This window comes from Eptesicus fuscus, chromosome 6 (assembly GCF_027574615.1).
Source record: "Eptesicus fuscus isolate TK198812 chromosome 6, DD_ASM_mEF_20220401, whole genome shotgun sequence".
Taxonomy (NCBI): domain Eukaryota; kingdom Metazoa; phylum Chordata; class Mammalia; order Chiroptera; family Vespertilionidae; genus Eptesicus; species Eptesicus fuscus.
This window is the reverse complement of record NC_072478.1, coordinates 34,012,275-34,032,181: the sequence shown is the minus strand read 5'-3', so window position 1 is coordinate 34,032,181 and position 19,907 is coordinate 34,012,275. Positions and strand designations below refer to the sequence as shown.

The 19,907-nt window shown below is 38.0% G+C and overlaps 1 protein-coding gene and 1 long non-coding RNA gene across 3 annotated transcripts in view; both read left to right on the top strand.

Moving 5' to 3' along the window:
- LOC129149440 (uncharacterized) overlaps positions 1-7,890 on the top strand; it is a 50,054-nt gene extending 42,164 nt beyond the window's left edge. For both annotated transcript variants that reach the window (XR_008556333.1, XR_008556334.1), the window contains exons 2-3: positions 5,127-5,242; positions 7,742-7,890. This is a non-coding gene — a long non-coding RNA (uncharacterized LOC129149440). The remainder of the gene's footprint in view (positions 1-5,126; positions 5,243-7,741) is intronic.
- Positions 1-19,907, top strand: part of XKR6 (XK related 6) — a 234,341-nt gene that overhangs the window by 47,877 nt on the left and 166,557 nt on the right. The gene's annotated exons all lie outside the window — the stretch shown is intronic.

Here is a 19,907-nt window from a genome sequence, read left to right as displayed (position 1 = left end):
TTTAAAAAACAAATTTGAGAATGCCTGAAGACAGATTTTGGCCCTGTCAGTTGTATCATGGGTACCAGTGGCCTCTGTGAGTGCCTACTTACTGTATTTAGAGGTGAGGGTTCACTTTTGCCTTTCGCCTGCTTTTGCTGCTTGGAGTGTTAGTACTTGTCATTGCCTCTGGTCCTCGACTCAATATGCAGGGCCAGCTTCATGGGCAGGCAACTTGTGTAGTTGCACAGGGCCCAACACTTGATTTAATGTTTTCCCATTACATCTTGATATTCTTAATTTTTTACAAGGGCCCTGCATTTTCATTATGTACTAGGCCCTGGAAATTATGTAGCTGTCCCATTAATAAGCTTTTATTCGTTGCCTTCTTTCTCTCCTCCATTTGCTTCTAGCTTTCCCTAGGGGCTTTTAGTGCTGCCTCATAGCTCGCTATCTTCTGCTCACCCCACTTACTTTACCCACTCCACTATTCCCTCATATATGACTACCTCCTATCAGTGGAATCTACAGAAAACCACAAATAAGAGTTACTTAACTATCTAGCCGGTGCCCGTGAAGTTTACCTGTTAAGATACTTGCAGCCGTTTTAAGATTAATCTTCCCTCGGGAGCCACAAATATCATTCCATTGTTTACATTTTCATTTGGGTCCTTTAAGTCTTGGACTATTAATATTTTTAGTATTTAGGTAGCTACATATCTAATATTGTGTGATATAGTCTGCTTAAACCAGTGTGATGGGAAAGAACCATTTATTTGAAACTATGGAAAAACTCATGATAGATTGTTAAGGATCTTGAATACTTGCCAGTAGATCAGGACTCCCAGCTAGTCAATTGTGTTTGAAGCATTATTGTAACACAATGTATGTGAAATTACTTTGTAAACTCCAAATTTTTGCCAAATGCCATTTGTCTTAAAAATAATTGTTTATCATCTTTGTGTACTGTTGGTAAGAATGTAAACTAGTATAACCACAATGAAAAACAGTGTGGTGTTTCATCAGAAAATGAAAAGTAAAATTACTATATGATCCAGCAATTCCACTTCTGGGTATATACCCAAAAGAATTAAAAGCAAGCAAGGTCTTGAAGAAGCATTTGTATACCTATGCTCCTAGCAGTGTGTTATTTACAATAGCCAAAAGGTGGAAGCAACCTAAGTGTCTATTGATGGATAAGTGAATAAACAAAATGTGGTATATAGGTACAAATGAATATTGTTCAGCCTTAAAAAGGAAGGGCACATTAAAAAACAACATAAATCTGGAAGACATTATGCTAAGGGAAAGAAACCAGACACAAAAGAGCAAATACTTTGTAGATTCTACTTATATGAGAGACCTAGAGTAGTCAAATTCATAGACACAGAAAGTAGAATGGTGGTTTTGAGGGGAAGGGGAAAATGGGCAATTATTGTTTAATGGTAACAGTTTCAGTTTTGCAAGGTGAAAGGAATTCTAGAGATGAATGGTGGTTGTAGCACAACAATGTAATATACTTAATACTACTGAACTGTACACTTTTTAAAAATGGTTAAGGTGGTAAAAAAAAAAAAAAAAGAAAAGGTACTTAATTGTATATTTTACCTCAGGGAAGAAATAAGGAAAATAATAATCCTCATCATGTTGGGAAGAGACAAGTGGAGGAAGATATAAGTGAAACAAAAATGGCAGAGTGTTGATAGTTTCTGAAACTGAGTCAGGGTACATGAGGGTTCATTGGACTAGTCTGTTTTGTATACATTTGAAATTTTCCATAATAAAAAGTTTTTGAAAATGATTATTTGCTATTCAGTTTAGAAGTCTATATTTGTTCCCATCGTGAGCAGAGTGTCCAGTTATGACATGTTTTAATTATTAGTCTGATCATCTTTTAGACAACAGTCTCTTTCTGTTAGCAGGACTGATACATCAAAGGCCTAGAACATCCAAATCTGCTAAGAAAATTAGACACGGGAAAGCACAAACATTCTGATGTGTATACACATGAAACTTCAATGTACAAAATCTTATCTTTAAGCCATTTAAAAATGGAGGATGAAGCAAATTGGAATTTAAAAAAAAAATCAGTGTGTTTAAATTTTATAGAGTTCTTTCTCTTGGTTATAAAATACATATCATATGGGGATTTTGTACAACATCGACGGAAGTACACTTTTATTTGTATAGAAAATATCTAATTAAGTTTAATTATATGGTGGGTTGACTCTGAGCATAACTCAGACATAAGTCCTGTGTAGACATAAAAGAACTGAAATATCTACAGCTCATGTTAGAGGATGTATATTCATTTTTATTTTATTTTTTGGACTTTTTTTATTGAAGTATAGTTAAAAAGTATATTGTAGTATACTTTTTAAAATAAATACTACATTCCTTTCTAAGTCTATATCAATAATTCTAAGGGAATATGGGCAGAGCCCTTAAATGTTGAACCTAGCAAATTGATATCTTGCCCTACTTAGCAGAATAAGGTGAAAATACGTGGTGCCATACAACTAGGTACTGTGCTAAGCACAGAGATGGCCGGCCCCATGATCTGAATGTTGTGTCTATGAACTAATCAAATTATACTAGGACATTTATTTTAAAAAATTTCTTGTTTGAGTTCATAAATATTTCATCACTAAGAGAAAAAATGAGGCAAATCCATAAATTAAGGCCATTTCAAATATGCTTCTAGTAGAGAATCTTATTAAATATGGTTCTGTTGTAATTAACTTTTTAGCAGTCTATTTTCTGCCAGGACTGACTTGTCAGATGTGTAAATTTTGAACACCTATTATGTACAAAATATTAAGCAAAATACTGAGAGAAGTGGAAGGTTAAAAATCAGTGACAGCTAGTGCTTTCAAGCTCAGGCTACAAGTCATTTCAGAAACTGAGTAATCGGTTAATGAGAATTGAGAAGATTCAGTGTAGTATTAGTAGTACACAGCTGGCTTTAAGACCTATAAACTTCTGAGTGAAAGCACTTTGTAACATTTGTCTAGATTAAATTTAGTTGGATTTAACATGAAAAATTGTGGAAGGTAAGCTAACTGAGAAATGTATTTATTACTTTTGATTTAAGATGAACATAGAGCTTAAATTGAATCAGATGCCTATATATATTTTTGTGTAATATACCATATTCCCACAAAATTAAAGAATTTAATTGGTATACTTAGAACCAGAGGAGAAATGCAAAACATTAATCAATAGTATTGACTCTAGTTATAATGTATTCTATTTAATTTAATGGATGTATATGAATGGTATAAAATATTTATAAATATTTGTCCTCATTACATTATAGTTAGGGGCCAGTTCTTTAAGTATAACTTGCAGCAGACTTTCTGAATTTTAAATTATGGCTTCAGTTGAATTAAGTATTTTTACATTAAGTGATTTTTTTTGAAGGTGCTTGGCTGATTTAACCTTACAAAATAGTCTGAGATTTATATTTGGGATTGAAACTATCAGTGCTCTCCAAATGAAGAAGAATTAATTATCAGGATTAATACAGGATTTTGAAAACATAAGCTTCACACTAAAGAGACCACATGATGCCTGGGGGTCACATGCAACTTTAGGCTTCTCAATGGATTTTGTTTTAAATCCTAGTTTCATTCTGTCGTGACATATACAGCCCTCTTCCTGTCATGGAGACATAGAAATAAAACTTATATTCTGTTTCTTTAGCACGAAAGACCAAACTTGAGACCAAAATATGGAAATAGAGACTAGGACTCACTCCACTTGTGAGGTTCAGAAATACATCTTTCATATTTGGCATTTGACTTCCAGAGCTTAGAAACATTAAATATTTGTTGAATGAGTGAATGCCTTACTTTGATTGTAGAAACAGATTAGTTTGTCCTGTGCTGCTACCACTGCTGTTGGAACTAGGAGTTCCAAACAGTCAAAAATATATTTCTCAGGGCCAGACCATTGTTCCGGTTCAATATTACACTTTCTGTTAGCGGTGAAACGGCACCAGGTCACCAGGTAGTGTCAGACTGGACCTTGATTAGCAACATCGGTACTTGAGTTCTGGCTAAGAAAGAATTCAGAGCCAAGATTCAAACTATAAGAGAAAGTTTATTTAGGAAGTCACAGAGGTAGAAAAAGTGAGCTGCAGAAGAAATGAGCTCAAGAAACAAATTACAGAGGCAAAAGAAGGGCCCTTGGAGTTTAGGAGAAAGAGAGAGGCAAGGAAAACGAACCTTGGGGAAGGGGTTAGGGAAAGGATAAGAGAGAGAGGGAGAATATATATGCCTTCAAATATTCATCAGCAATCAGCTTTTCAGGTGTGTCCCTTTAGAGTTGTGGTCTCCACTAATTGGCCAGTGCTAGGGCAAGGGTCCTGATGTCAGCCATGGCATCGCTTGTCTGGTTTTGTTGCTTTTCTGAGCCTGGAGCTGAAACACAATGAGGCCTAGATGTTATCCCTAGGGGTTAATGCTTAAAGGCCCACTTGGGAGTCTGGTGAGGCCAGTCTTTAGCCCCTTGTTCTTCTTCCAAGTGGTCTACTGCATGACTAGCAACATACCAGGGGAGGGTCCGAACTGCTTGACAGATATGAAAGGTCACGAATCTAAACCTCATGACCAGCAATATGCTAGGGGAGGAAAGGTTACCCTTGGGGAGAGGTCCTTGTTTTCCCAGTTTTGCCCTTTGCTGGGCACCCAGGGCTTTCCACCCTGGCAACCTTCTCAGTAGTACCTGGCCCATCATCTTTGCTCTGCTCATGTCTTTCTGACCGCCTACCACATTTTTCCTTGCCTTAATTTATATGCTTAAAGAAGAGCTAAGTTGCTGTCTAAAGTCATTAGCTTCATTAATGATATTGTTATATTTAACTCTGTAAAAAAAATGAGCGTTCCACAGTCTCAGGAGATGAATAAAATATTACTCTAACTTTGTAGTATCACCTTGGAATTAAATTGTTATTATACTCAGCAGCTGATGGGGTGGGGAGAGCACCCTTCCATTCTAAATAGGATTGTGATGCTCTGGATAGAAATGTGTACATTTTCATCTTTCTGTGATAAAAATTGGCTTTTAATGTTTTGTATTATAGTATCATGTTGGCAATTTCATTCCATGATTATTCATTCACTCACATGTATTTTTATTTTTAGCTCTAAGCGAAAGACATGAGGCCTAAGACTGACAATGAGGTTGTTTTGAGGCCATCTGATTTCTGACTAGAAGGTGTGTGCGATCGCCTCGTCCTGAAACCACTTCAAACAGAATGGTAATGGCAAAACCTAAGAGAAAGAGAGGCCTTCATGTTTTTCCATGCCTGTTCTCCTACCCAATTCCTTCCTTTTTAAAATTAAAAAAAAAAATGTTTTAAAATTGTGAACAAAAGGTATTAAACAACATGCTGACAAGTCATAACTGAACTGGTTCAAATGCATAACAAAAGGATTAATTAAATCTTTTAGAGTTGTTAAAACACACTTTTTAAAAAAGTGAGCTCTACTGAGCTATTTAACTAGCAACAAAATACTTATTACGTGGAAACACCTGAGCCATTATAAATTTGCAGATTGAAATCATTTTCCTCCTTTAAAAACCAGTAGGGTTTGCTCTTAAACGGCACTCTAGATTTCATAAGTTTTTCCGGCTAGAAAGTAAGGATTCTTGCCACAATTTTCTCTTTTCATAAAGAATTTTGATGTTTTATGTATGTGTGTGTGTGTTTTTCTTTTTAAAATGTAAAGTGCCTATTAAGAATGTTAGTTGTATCAGTTAACTTTGCTTTAATTATTATATGTATTTTAGTTCAAAGTATATTTTATAGTTGAAGGTAATAGTACTTTTTTCATTATAGTAAAACTTTTTTATTGGGGGGGGGGTACTTGTCCTTATTAAGTTTATGCCAATGGACCATGTCCTGTTAAATATGTAGACATAGCAAGGCTTATAAGGCAATTACTAGGCTTTAGATCAGGCGTCCTCAAACTACGGCCCGCGAGCCACATGCGGGTGTTTTAGCCGTTTTGTTTTTTTACTTCAAAATAAGATATGTGCAGTGTGCATAGGAATTTGTTCATAGTTTTTTTTTAAACTATAGTCCGGCCCTCCAACCGTCTGAGGGACAGTGAACTGGCCCCCTGTTTAAAAAGTTTGAGGACCCCTGCTTTAGATCTTCTGGGAATAGCATTCTAATATGTAGGTTCTTTGCCCAAATTTCGATTTTATACTAACCCATTCTTTCAGAATAAATGGTTCTTTACGTTATTTCATTTCCTGTTCTACATGTAGCAGTGTTAATAGCAAAAATAGTACCACAAGTTTTCTTATATTTAGCCTAAATTATGCATTCGTTTTAATTGACAAGATACTAGGAGAATGAAATTGTCAACCCGTTCTAGAGGATAATACAGAGGGCAAATTCTATGGAACTGACAACATTTCTATATATTTTTAAAGTCATGCTTATTTTCTTCTAGGGGCTCAGTTGTCACTATAGTTCTACACATGACCTTATTTCTCTACAAACTGTATTTTCCTACAGTATTGCCAATGGCATTTTACAAACAGTGTCTTTTCAGATGTTTAGTGATTTAAAATTTATATAATGTGTTTTGTGTATGTGGCTTTCTGTAATGATAGACTATTCACATGCCATGTAAATCTAGCACTGTTTAGTTTGAGAACAGAATGATTTTATATCTATGATTTCAATTTATACTTAAGCCAGCCCAGCCTTGTTCTAAAGAAAAACAATGTATAATAGGTTGTTTCTTTGTTTTACCTTATTTCCTGATGTGTTTTATTCTTCTGGAAATATGAACTCTGAACTCTTGATTTTCTATGGAAAAATTAAATAGGTTGGTTTAAGTAGCATGGTTTTTTGTTTGTTTTGTTAATCCTCACCCAAGGATATTTTTCCATTGATTTTTAGAGCGGGAGAGAGAAACATCAGTTTGAGAGAGACACATTCGTTGGTTGCCTCAGCATGCGCTCCCCGATAAGGGCCAGGGATCGAGCCTGCAACTGAAGTACGTGCTCTTGATAAGAATCGAACCTGGGACCCTTCAGTCTGAGGGCTGACACTCTATCCACTGAGCCAAACCAGTTAGGGCTAAATGGCATGGTTTTTACGCCTGTAGTAGAATTCTTTGTATAATACACTTTTGTATATTAATGTTTTTATGATAAACGATGAATAATTCTTTTTATTTTTTTAGAAATTCTCATTACTTATTTACCCAAACAATTTTTTTTCTCCAAAGTAATAGTTGACCCTTTTGGAGGTTGGAAGAACTTTGAGGGTTATCTTTCTTATTTAATATGCTAAAAGTTAATGTGATAGGAGGACAAAGTCTTTAACCACTGTTAATTGGCTAAAAATATATTTTTAGAGTTATGATTTACACAGGAATGAAATCAGTAACTTTGTTTATGTACCTGAATGTCTTTCACCATAGTTTTTAAAGGAAGATAAAGACAGAACTAATGCCACTTTAATTTAAAGCTTGAAATGGTAAGGGTAAAAATATTTTGACCCAGTAAGTATTAAATAGGTGATGTGTATGAGCATAGTTTAATATTTATTTTCTTATAAGTAAACTGCCTTGTTTTTTTAAGCAAGACTTTAATATTAGACTTATAACTATAAAATGAGAAAAAAACATAAATTTTAAAATGTCATTTTGAAAATTATAAAAGTAAATACTGACCTTTTCTAAGAAAGTCTTTTCCTTTTGACATTGTTTAATTTTTTTTCTTTTCTGTTTTTTAGGTTTGCAATTTTTTTTGGTGATGGCATGTTCAGAATCTTGGATCCCTAAGTTGAATATGTTGGAAATATTTTAGGAACTCTGGATATTGTTGTTTTTGTATATATAATGACTTAATAGGTGAATCAGTAGGTTTAATAAAAAGTATATAAAAGAATAGGATTATATTCTTTATTTCTAAGTTGGCATGCATGTCTCAGATTCTCCATTCTCAGTTTCAGTGTCATACTCCAGGGACAGTTCTCTTTTAAAAATGTGGGTGTTTTTTCCCCCCAGGCAGTTGATATATTCCTCCCATGCTGATTTGGTCAGTTTCTTTTTCTTTATGTCTACCTTCAGTGTAGCTTACTTAGATCAGAGGTAATTATTGATCAGGAAGAAAAAAAAATCCTAACGGTGGTAATTATACAATTTTGACCTAGAAATGGTCTCAGAATGGTCTATGTTAGAATATGCAAATTCTACCCAAATTATATCCAGATATATTGGTGGCAAAATGCTGCCAATTTTTGAATTAGATATTATATGTAGCACAGAAGTGCTAATGAAGAGGGGAAAAAAGCTGTTCATTTTCACCTCCCTTCTCTCTCCCTATGGTTGGATGAATGAATTGGTGGAAAGTAAAATGGCCAAAGAGTAGATAGTGCGAATGAAAAGGATAAGGAGCAGCATTTTAATCTCGAAGGATTATTTCCTCTTAAAAATTGAAAGTTGGTTATATTTCAAACCCAAAACACTAATTCAAAAGAATATATGCACCCCTATGTTCTTTGCAGCATTATTTACAATAGTCAAGGTTTGGAAGCATCCCAAGTGCCCGTTAGTAGATGAGTGGATAAAAAAGCTGTGGTATATTTACATAATGGAACACTACTCAGCTGTAAGAAAGAAGGAAATCTTACCTTTTACAACAACATGGATGGACCTGGAGAATGTTACCCTAAGTGAAATAAGTCACTCAGAGAAAGACAAATACCATATTTTTTCACTTATATGTGGAATCTAATAAACAAAATAAACAACATAGAAACATACTCACAGATACAGAGAACAAACTGATAACTATCAGAGGAGAGGGCGGTTGGGGGACTGGGTGAAAAAAAGTGAAAGGATTAAGTAAAAAAACAACCCAAAGACAACAGTATGGTGATTACCAAAAGGAGGGTGCGAGAAGAGGGTAAAGGGGATAAGTCGTGATGGAAGGAAACTTGATTTTGGGTGGTGAACACATAATATACAGATGATGTATTATAGAATTATACACTTTATTTGGTTAATTTTATTAACCAATGCCACTCCAATAAATTCAAAGGGAAAAAAAAAAAGACTGCAACATAGAAACCTTGTCTTAGTTTCTAGCCTACAGATGTCAGACTCAGTACTACCATGTCAACTCTTCCCTGAATTTTCCACTCTGCCAACCTACTACTCTACATGTTTTGGAATTGTCAGCCCACACAATTGTGTGGCATAAGCCTGTTCCTTAAAGTCAATCTCTATTATCTATCTTTCTATACATACATACATACATACATACATACATACACATACACATATACATATACTCACATATACATTTATCTATATCTATATATATACACACATGCATTTATAGATACACACATATTGCTATAGGCTGAATATTTGTGTTACTCCCCCCAAAATTCATAAATTGAAAACCTAATCCCAAATGTGATGGTATTTGGAGAGGGGGTCTTTGGAAATTAAGTATTGAGAGTGGAACCCTTCTGAATGGAATTAGTGCCCTTATAAAAGCGACCCCAGAGCACTCTCTTGCCATCTTCTGTCATGTGAAGTTTCAGGGAGAAGACAGCTGTCAATGAGGAAGTGGGCTCTCACCAGATACCACATCTGCTGGTGCCTTCATCTTGGACAGCCTGGTCTCCAGAACTGTAAGAAACAAATGTATGTTGTTCATAAGCCAAAAAAAGAAAAAAACAAAAAGAAAGTTATCTATATTTCATACACCTCAACATACTATTTTAAAACTGTAGTTTACTATCATGTAGACCCAGAATGTGAAAACTTGGGCATTCTTGATCATAGGAATGAATGGATGGAGAACTGACCTGATAGGAGAGGCAGACAGTCCTTGGGTGACTGGAGTACTATTATCTGTGGTTGTCTTTTTCTCTGGGCTACTCCTGCTAGAATTAAGAAATTTGAGGAACATTCTGGGCATATCAGTTATATGTATGGTCAAATGTGACTGGACTGCCTCCTTACTCTTTATTTTATTACATTTTTCATTTACTTTTTTTTTTTTTTTGGTATTAGTTTCAGATGTACAGCACAGCAGATAGACATCCATACAGGTTATAAAATGTTCCCTCCAAGAGTTCAGGTGCCCACCTGGCACCTGCCTCCCTATTCTTTTGATCAGAACTGGGGAAAGATTGATTTTTAAGACGATAATCAAAGCAAGTGAAAAAGGATCAAAAGGAAAGGATGAGGAGAATTCAAGGAATTACAGAAACTGAGTGGTAGCTCAGTGGAATGTTAATGTATTAGTTTATTATTGTTAGATTATCCAGTAATACAGAAATAGGTGTATAACAGAAGTGTTAAACATTTCTATTTGAGGGCTTTTAGAAACGAAATAGGCTATACCATAATTCCCCTATCCCACCTCCTTTTTTCTTTTTTCTTTTAAGGGGAATTGGCTGTTACTTAATAGATGGTGCAATGAAAACATCAGAGTTTTAAAAATCTAAATGTGTATTGCCTATTTAGCTGCTTTCCCATTACAACTGGCTTTTAAAAAACTCTTCTTCTATGATACTTTTGTCAATAGAGGTGTTTCCTCTTAGCCAATTCTAGCCACAGTATTGACTGGGCCTTGGCATTTGATATGCCCAGAAGGAATTAGACAGGGAGGAAAAAACTTGGTCCCTGCTGGAATGAATATTTTAAAGACCTTCTTAGATTCTGAACACTGAGTACAAATGAAATAGACCCAAGAGAGGGAAAAGAGCCTAAGAATAAAAAATGGGGTAGGGGGGTGGTTAGGTGTGGGAGGAACTCATACAATAAGTAGCCTAAGGGAAAGGAATAATTTCCTGGAATTATGTTGTAGAGAGTGGAATCCCTGGGACAATAGGTACTGTGATCTTTATTTGGGTAGTTCACATTAGCACTGTAGTATTTTAGGGGTAGTGGCAGGTGATCTTGGGAAATACTAATGTATTTCCTAATAATGAGTTTGATTTTATTCTGCAATGTTATACATGGGTACATGGCTCAAAGATGAACTTAATTCAAAATAAATAGATATCAGAGAAAATTATAGAAATGGGTCTTTTGTCCCTGTCATATGACTTTAGAAAATGTAGAATGCTGAGCATAGTAGAGAATTGATGATGTGAATACAATATTTGATGGTTGCTTTCCAGAAACTTCTGAGTAAAATCTTAAATGTGCTTCATGTTGGCTCATTTGTACTATAATAACATTTTTAGTGTGTGTCTCATGGGAAAATCTGTACCTTCCTGGGTCTCTGCATTTCTTAGTCTGGCACGTCACTGTGAGAATTCAGAAACCTAACTATCCAAGGATGAACAGATCTTTGCAAGTTTGGGTACAATAAGAATGTAGGGACAGACACAGAAAAAGTGAGCCTAGAAAAGTGGTTCTTTGTGTTTTGGAAGTTTTAGACCCTCTTCTGAATATCTGAACAAAGCTATGGATCCTTTCCCCAACAAAACCAATTTCTTAGTTAAAGGTTGTCAGGTCAGAAAGATCACCTTCATTTTACTTCTGACCTTGCTCTGACTTGATTGTCACTCTCCGTTAGTGCTTCTCTGAGACTTTTGAAGGTCACTTCCTGCCTTACACATTGAACTTAAGCCATACGTTCAGAGCTGTGCAATGCAGTAGAGCAGAAATTCTCTGCGAAGGGCTGCTTCAAAGTACAAGTGGTGAAAACAGAGCCCGAGGCATGAAGATGTGGAACAGCCTCCTAGATAGTAACTACCTCCAGCTGCGTTAGGGGTGCTTATTTCATGGTCAGTGAATGTTAATGTTTTATTTTTTCACATGAACATATTTTTTCTAAAATACCTACTTATTATAAAGGTGTTTTGTTTTTTTAAATCTAAGTGTGACTTTTTCTTATATCTTATGATGTCAAATTCATGGTGTAAAATGTCTACTTCAAATCAACACAATAACGGGAAGTTTGCAATTCTTTTATTTTGTGACTCTGAAATTTTTAGCACATTTTCAGGAAAATTGTTGAGATTCCCAGGTAATTCTTTATTCCTTTCAAGTTTCTGGAATGTATGATTATTTCTGAACTTTATTAGTCCATTTATAAGTTTAGAGAAAACTGTCCTCAGTTCGTATTTTGACACAAAATGGGTGCATTTGATTTATATTATTAGAAATGTGTTTCAACCAAAAAAAGTCCATACAAGCGGCTCTAATCTCCAGTTTGGAATCTCATTTCACGTCCTTGTTATGTCATTCACTGGGATGTTTCTGCAAAACTCAGCTTCACTGAGGTCATCCTTGAAAAACCAAGAAAACTGAAGACACTGACGTGGGGACGACTATAGAGCTGGACGAGCATCATCAGGTTGACAGCACAGCGCACTCTGGACACAGCCGAGGCTGCATGGCTTTTGTGCGTGAAGTGTAATTTGACTGTCTTTAATGAATTGGACGTATCTTTAACATAAGAAAAGCACAGCTCTTTAAGCCATTTCTGTCAGTACAGTATACTCCTGGTTGCTGACACGGGTGGAGCAGAGCCTGGAAATTAGTGTCGTGTATTCTGGGTGTGAGGGTGTTTTTGTATTTCCTTTTGGAACATAGTGTTTGGGCTTTTACAATGTGTGCCTCACAATCCCATGTCCCCTGGGAGAGGAGCCTGAGCATCCGTGTCCCGATGCTTGTTCTCTGTCCTCCCTTTTCTGTGCTGTCGATTTAAATGTGGGAGAACATCAGGTGCATAAGATTCCCAAAATGATCAGAATCCTGTTCTATCCTGCTTATCCTCCCACCATAATTTAAAAAAAAATTTTTTTATTGATTTTTAGAAAGAGGAAGGGAGAGGGAAAGAGAGAGATAAACATCAATGTGATGTGACAGCAGAACATTGATTGGCTGCTTCCTGCACGCCCCCAGCAAGGATGGAGCCTGCAACCTGAGCATGTGTCCTGACCAGGAATCAAACCAGCAACCTTCTGGCGCACAGGGTGATGCCCAGCCAACTGAGCCACACCGGCCAGGGCCTTCCTGCATAATTGTATTGCATTTTCTTTCAGTTCTTCTAAATGTTGCCTGATTTTAGTCCCTTTGTTAGGTCAAGATGGAATTATAACCGCACTGTTCAGGCTTCTCCCTCCCATAGTCCTGCTTTATTATGCCTGTTAAGTTCTCTTACAGTAAAGAATCCACTTACATTCTTTCATTTCCATCTCCCTTTCTTTGGGGAAATAAAATAGAACTTGACTTAGAGATCTTGGCTGTCTAAGGTTTGCTTGTAAAAATTCATAGCATTGTATTTAAAATTCAGCCTTTTAACTGGTGTTGACAGTAGCCTCCATTGGACATCTCTGTGCTGGCACTCTGCTGGGCGCCCTTGTCCACTCCTCCTCTGCACTGCCCTGTTCTCCTGAGGCTAGGAATAGGTCTCATAGTGCCTCAGGCCTGGGAAGACCGAGGACTGACTTCTGTGTAAGCCTGCTAGTTCCTGCAGCAGGAGTTCGTGAGGTAGTTGAGGAGATCCATATGTTCCCCTCTGGATACTGGTAAAAATGGATCACATGCAGAGGAAATGTTCATGTCAATAATATTTGGAAAGCAAGTTTTATCAAAAAAAAAAAAGGGGGGGCCAAATTTTAGGTTAACCTATATGAACCCAACACATTGGCTATTCAGGTGTGTCTTACTAAAAAACCAAACTTAAAAAACATTACCAAATTACTGACATATTTAAAATGTGATACTGCTCTAAGAATTTATTATATGTGGTTTTCAGAAATATGTGCAAATATGTTTTGTGTAAAAGCATTTTCTGTATATAAAATTTTCTGGCTCTTGCTCTAACAAATATTAAACTTAAATGGTCTTATTATTTAAAACTTAATAGTTTGAAATTAGTCTTTGAGTAAAACATTTACTTTTCATGTAATGTACAAATATTCTTAGAACAAATATGCTTTAGATATGTGTTTTTTTCCACATATAAAAATATTGTAAACAGGGGTCATATCTTCAGTTAGAGTTTCGGAAAGTTTGGCTGTAAGTACCAAGTTCTTGGGAGTGGGCTGGCTGGAAATGCATATTGAGCTTTTCTGTGTGTGGCAAACTTTGTCCAAATAAAGTAGCTTTGTACTCTGAAGGAGATTTCAGTAAATTTTTGTTCAAAAAATTATGTGCAAGTTAAGGGAGTTAAATATGTGCTGCAAGTTAAGGAAATGAACAAAATGACCTGTAAATGTGATTGTGTAAGTGGTCTGTAACCCTTTTCTATCCAAGTCAACAGTGGTAGTCAGTAGGAATGGAGTGGGGGTGGGATATGTAGTTTGAAGGGAAAAGAAAGACCCCCATCTGGGATCAGCAGTGTTGTGGGTCAGTGTATGTAAGCTGTGTGCTGGGACCTGAACCCAAGGTCAAGGAAGCTTGGTACTAGAAGTTTCTCTCCACAGTTCCTGAATGACCACCAGAGAGGGGTGGGTGTGGATCTGAGGCAAAATAGGAAAAAGACAGTGTAGGGACTTCAAATTATTTTCCGGTTTAAAGATTGTTCTTTAAATTTCTATGTCCTTTTCTCTACTGTATGTCTTTATGTGGTAAAATAAAAGGCTTGTCATCCCAAGTTCTCTAAAGGCATCTTAAAAATATTTTATTGGTTTTAAGGCTGGGAACTGCTGTTTCTTTGAACGATGTAATAGCATACTAGAGGCCCGGTGCACAAATTCGTGCACCAGTGGGGTCCCTCAGCCTGGCCTGCGGGATTGGGCCAAAACCGGCTCTCTGACATCCTCCGAGGGGTCCTGGATTGCAAGAGGGTGCAGGCCAGGCCGAGGGACCCTACCAGTGCACGGTCGGGGCCAGAGAGGGATGCAGGAGGTAGGCCAGCCAGGGAGGGACCACTGGAGGGCTCCAGGGTGTGTCTGGCCTGTCTCAGTCCCCATCGACCGGACCCCAGCAGCAAACTAACCTACCAGTCGGAGTGTCTGCCCCCTGGTAGTCAGTGCACGTCATAGCAACTGGTTGACCGGTCAACTGTCTGCCCTCTGGTGGTCAGTGCATGTCATAGCGAGCAGTTGAGTGGCCTTAGCATATCATTAGCATATTACGCTTTGATTGGTTGAACGGATGATTGGACACTTAGCATATTAGGCCTTTATTATATAGGATTAAGGTCCCAATTGTTTCTCACACAACCCATACCTCACAGGACTCATTAGGCTACCAGAGAGCAGTTTGGGAAAGTTTTGGTAATTATCTTCAGCATTTCTGTATCATGGGAGTTGGGGCAGCTGGTATTATCCTGTTTCAACCAATGGTGGTCTGGAAATCTCAAGAGTTTCAGTAGTTTTGTGTGAAAATGAACTGAAACCAGATGATGAGAGATGCACTACATTGAGGAAACACAAACCTTGAGGAAATTGTTTAGACTACCTTGCAGATAATTTTTCTACCTGTAAAATAGTTGCCAACCTACAAAAACTTCTACACTATTAGATGACCAAAATAGTGCAATGGTTATAACTGATTTTATTTTTATTTCTGCTTATCACTAATATCAAGTTTAAGATTACCTTACTACGCCATGGTCTTGTGTGACTAGACTGTTTTTTATTAATTTGCTTTAAAGAACAGGACAAAAGGATCCTGGAGAAGGAGAAACTAAGGATGAACCCATATTATTTTGGGGTTCTTTGGTGATCATCTTTTATCTTCCCAGTGGAAGGGCATTTTTTTCAGGAAAATGTAAACTAAATAACCAATTTTTATATCTTGTCCACTCATGTGCTAGACATTGTGCTAAGTGATATAGAAAACGTGGCAAGGAGTGAACTTCCAAGAAAGACACTGAGCTTTCTTCCTTTGACATCTTTAAGGTGAAGGTTCTTCCTTCCTAAGTCAGTGCTTATAGGCAAGTTCAGAGGAAGTCCGTGATCTCTAGTCATGGTTTTCAATTCTCCAAAGTACCTCCATTTATCTCCAGAGATATTGCAAAATTCTTACTGAATTGCTCATTAGGGAAAGCTTGCCATATCCTGCATTAAGGATTTTCCTTAGAGACTTCCTTTGGAGACCCAACTTTGAATTATTAAACCCAGGGCTATGATTAGTGAGGCAGACACCTGCTTCCTATATTCACTGGGACTTGAAAGCAAGAATGGAATTACTAAATAAAATGAAAATTGGTTGGAGGGATAGTTTAGACTGCATTTGCTGTATTCTGTGCATCCTGTCCTTCGGGTAGAAAACTAGAGTCAAGGGCTTTTAAATTTCTCAGTACTGGAAGGCATTACTTTGCCATTAAAATTTTGGATAAGGTATTTTGAACACTCAGTTTTGTAGCAGAGAAAAAATGATAAATCAATATGTATTGATTGAAGTAATTTCTCCTAAAATATGACCAAAAATTGTGGTAGATTTGTAATTTTTTGTTTTGAAGAGAAAGCCCAAATTACATACTGTGGATCTTTGATGACACAGTTCAAAGCAGGGAATTTAGTTTGTTTTCTCTCTCCCAATATCTCATTCTTGCACCAAACCAAGTTACATTTTCAGTTAAATAGCACCTCCAAAGTTTTCCCTTAGGAATTAGAATTTTCTTAAGCTCTTGAGTTGCCTCTTCAGACCCCATTTTGACCTAAGAAAACCATATCACGGAATGAGTTATGCAACTTCAAAAGCCCCATTTGTAGAACCTTATAGAAACTATTAACATATTCACACCATTGTAGGGTAGTTTTCCCACATTCCAAATGAGGAATTAGGAAGGCAGGTGTGGTTCCTGGGCTGATCGCTTTGTATAGGGGCTGAGTGGCAGGACTGAATGTCTGAGCAGCTGAGTTTCCTGATGATTTCAGGATGTCTAAGGCAGGTGCCAGAGCGTCGCTTTTCATACCTACCAGCATAAGCAACTCCTGTTTGTTTGTTTTTAATAACATCCTTCCAGGAAGTCAATGTAGCAAATTATAGTTTTTCCCTTCCTCTAGGTTTTATTTTTTGATTTATCTGTTAAAAATGAGGATAAGAAGTTGGGTTCATTTCCTCTAAAAAATTGCCGTCAGCAGCTGACCTAGAATTCCATCTTGTACCTCAGTATTATATACAGGATGGGGCAAAAGTAGGTTTACAGTTGTGAGCATGCAAAACAGTTTATTCTTGTATTATTTGTTAACTAGAGGCCTGGTGTATGAAAATTCATGCACTGGAGTGTGTGTGTGGGGGGGTCCCTCAGCCCAGCCTGCCCCTTCTCACAGTCTGGGAGCCCTCAGGGGTGGGAGACGACCCAGTGATCAGGGGAAGGCAACGCCCCATTACACCTCTGTTGCTGCCACTGCCTGCAGCACAAGCTTTGGCCAGCCCTGGTTACCTGAGCCTTGGGCGGCCCTGGGCGGCTGAGCAGCCACCATCTGAGGCTTGCCTGTGCCTCAGGCCATCCCTAGGCGGCTGGGGGGCTGAGGGGACTGGGGGACTCTGGAGGCAGGTGCGCAAAGCGGGGCTGAAGGGACTGGGAGCCACCATCTTGTGGCTGTGGGCGCTGCCATCTTTGAGTGCATGGCAGTCAATTAGCATATTCCCTCTTTATTGGCTGTGGGTGCCACCATCTTTATGATGGTGTGAGGGTCAATTAGCATATTCCCTCTTTATTAGATAGGATTATTGTATTTTCCATACAAACAACTCTAAACCTACTTTTGCCCCACCCTGTATAATACATTAAGTCCTAAATTCTGACCAAACAAAAGGATAGATTGGTCTGGGTGGTGCAAAAGATTCTAAAAGCCCTTTTACCTTTTCATGCCTAGTGTCCTGCTTCTCAGATCTTTCTGGCTCCCTTTGGTAGTGAATTTGATGATCGCCCTTTGAAATTTAGAATAAGAATCAGAAAGAGGTGATAAAAGGGAAGTAGGACAGGGATGGGCTAAAAACCCGTAAAGTGCAACAAATACTGGTGATGAGGATGAAGTCTTGTTGGCTTATCAGTCTGTGTTTATGACTGAATGAGTCAGGGCTGAGCACTGCACTTGAACTCTTGCCTCATCCATTTCTTTTTTCATCCTCAATCTTCCTCTTGTTGATGGGAACTTGCATTTGCAAGAATGGAATGTTACATGATTACACTGGTACCTAGGTGGGCATCAAATTATGAGTGGGCATAATCATATTCTTAGACTCTGCTGAATGAATGAAAAAACTACATTTCTTGACAATAGGAAATTGTCACCATTCTTACTTCCCGTTGTCCCCACTTTTTTTCGGTATGAGAGTCTACAGCAAAAGAATTTTCTCCAAAAGTTATTTGGCAGGAAAAGTTGAGAAGCATGTTATAGTTGGACGTGGCATTTCAGTAAATTATTCATCCCTGCAACATATTTATGGGTGCTTACTGTGTTCCGGACACTGTTGTGGGCTCTTGGGAAACAACACACAGTGCAGAGTTTACATTCTGGCAGAGGTAAACAGACTCGGAAGCCAATCGTCTTACTGTAGAATAAATGGACAAGAGCGGGGGAATGTGCTCAGGACACAGTGTAGGGTAGAGGAGGAGGTCTCAGGTTTTGTGTTGTGTTTTCTAAAAATACATTTTTTATTGATTTCAGAGATAGAAACATCAATGATGAGAGAGGATCATTGATCATCTGCCTCCTGCAGGCCATCCCCCTGGGGATTGAGTCTGCAACCCAGGCATGTGCCCTGACTGGGAATCGAACTGTGACCTGGTTCAAAGGTTGATGCTCAACCACTGAGCCACACTGGCCAGGCAAGATCTCAGGTTTCAAAGAGAGATTAGAGTAGATTTCATCTGGAAAGTGAGATTTGAGAAAGATGATGGTCATACATAAATTGGAGCTGACCAACAAGTTTATCTTAAGGAAGAGAGAAAACAGAAGGCTGGGAAATGGCCAACAATTGTTTACTGCTTTTCCATTCACTCTTTAACCTGTACTGGAAGTGCTGGCTCTGTCTAAATGTAACTGTGCACAGTCCCTCTTTTTTTTCTATTGTCATTCCTCCTGCCCAGATTTGCTTTTTCTAGGGCCCAGCCCAGATGGCATTTTTATGGTATTATTTGTGGAGGTAGGCATGTCATAGCAAACTGGACTGCATGGCAAACTGCGACGCACTAAGTGTGCAGAGGTCCCATTAGAGAAGATGACTGGGCTTTTCATTGGGGCCCTGAAGTGTGGGCCACATGTCATAAGGGCCTATAAGGATGACAGGCCAGGCTGAGGGGACCCCAGGAGCTAAAGCAGGCAAGGGTGAGCAAGGTCTAACTTCAGGGTGATTAAGATGGGAAAGATCATGGAGGACCCCACATTTCATGCTAAGGTGTAGGGCTTTGAATCCACAGGCAGGAGGGAACCACTGCTGTCCTCTGGGCTTGTCCCCAGTGGCAGTGTCCACTGACTACAGTAGAAATTCGTTGGTTCTTGTGGGTTTTCAGTTTATGATCTCTGGCACATGCAGACTGGCAGAGAAGGTGGTTAGTGATAATTTCCTCTCTTCTGTCTCTCAATACCTGCTTTTCCAAAATGCAGGTAACTCTCATTCTCAAAGTATATGAGTTGTAAAAGTTTCAGATGGCATAGAAGAATCACACTTCTCTATCTCACTACTGTTGACATTCTGACCATCGTCAGTTCAGACTTCTTTGTTCTCAGCTGCACGCAGTGTCCATTATCCATGCGGACAGCATCCTTTGTAGCAGCCGCTCTGTGCAGACGTCAGCAACTCCTTGTGGCTGGAAGTTAAGTGGTTGGTTTACGGTTTTCATGCAGGTTCTTTGCAGTTTTTCACTCTTACAAACTCAACAAGTATTCTCCTGTATAGTGTCTGCACACACCTGATTTTCTCCTTGATGTAAGTTATGAACACTAAAAAAATCGGGATGCCTAAAACTGATGCCAATACTAGAAAGTAGTATGGCAAGACCTTATGTCCGAGCCGTGT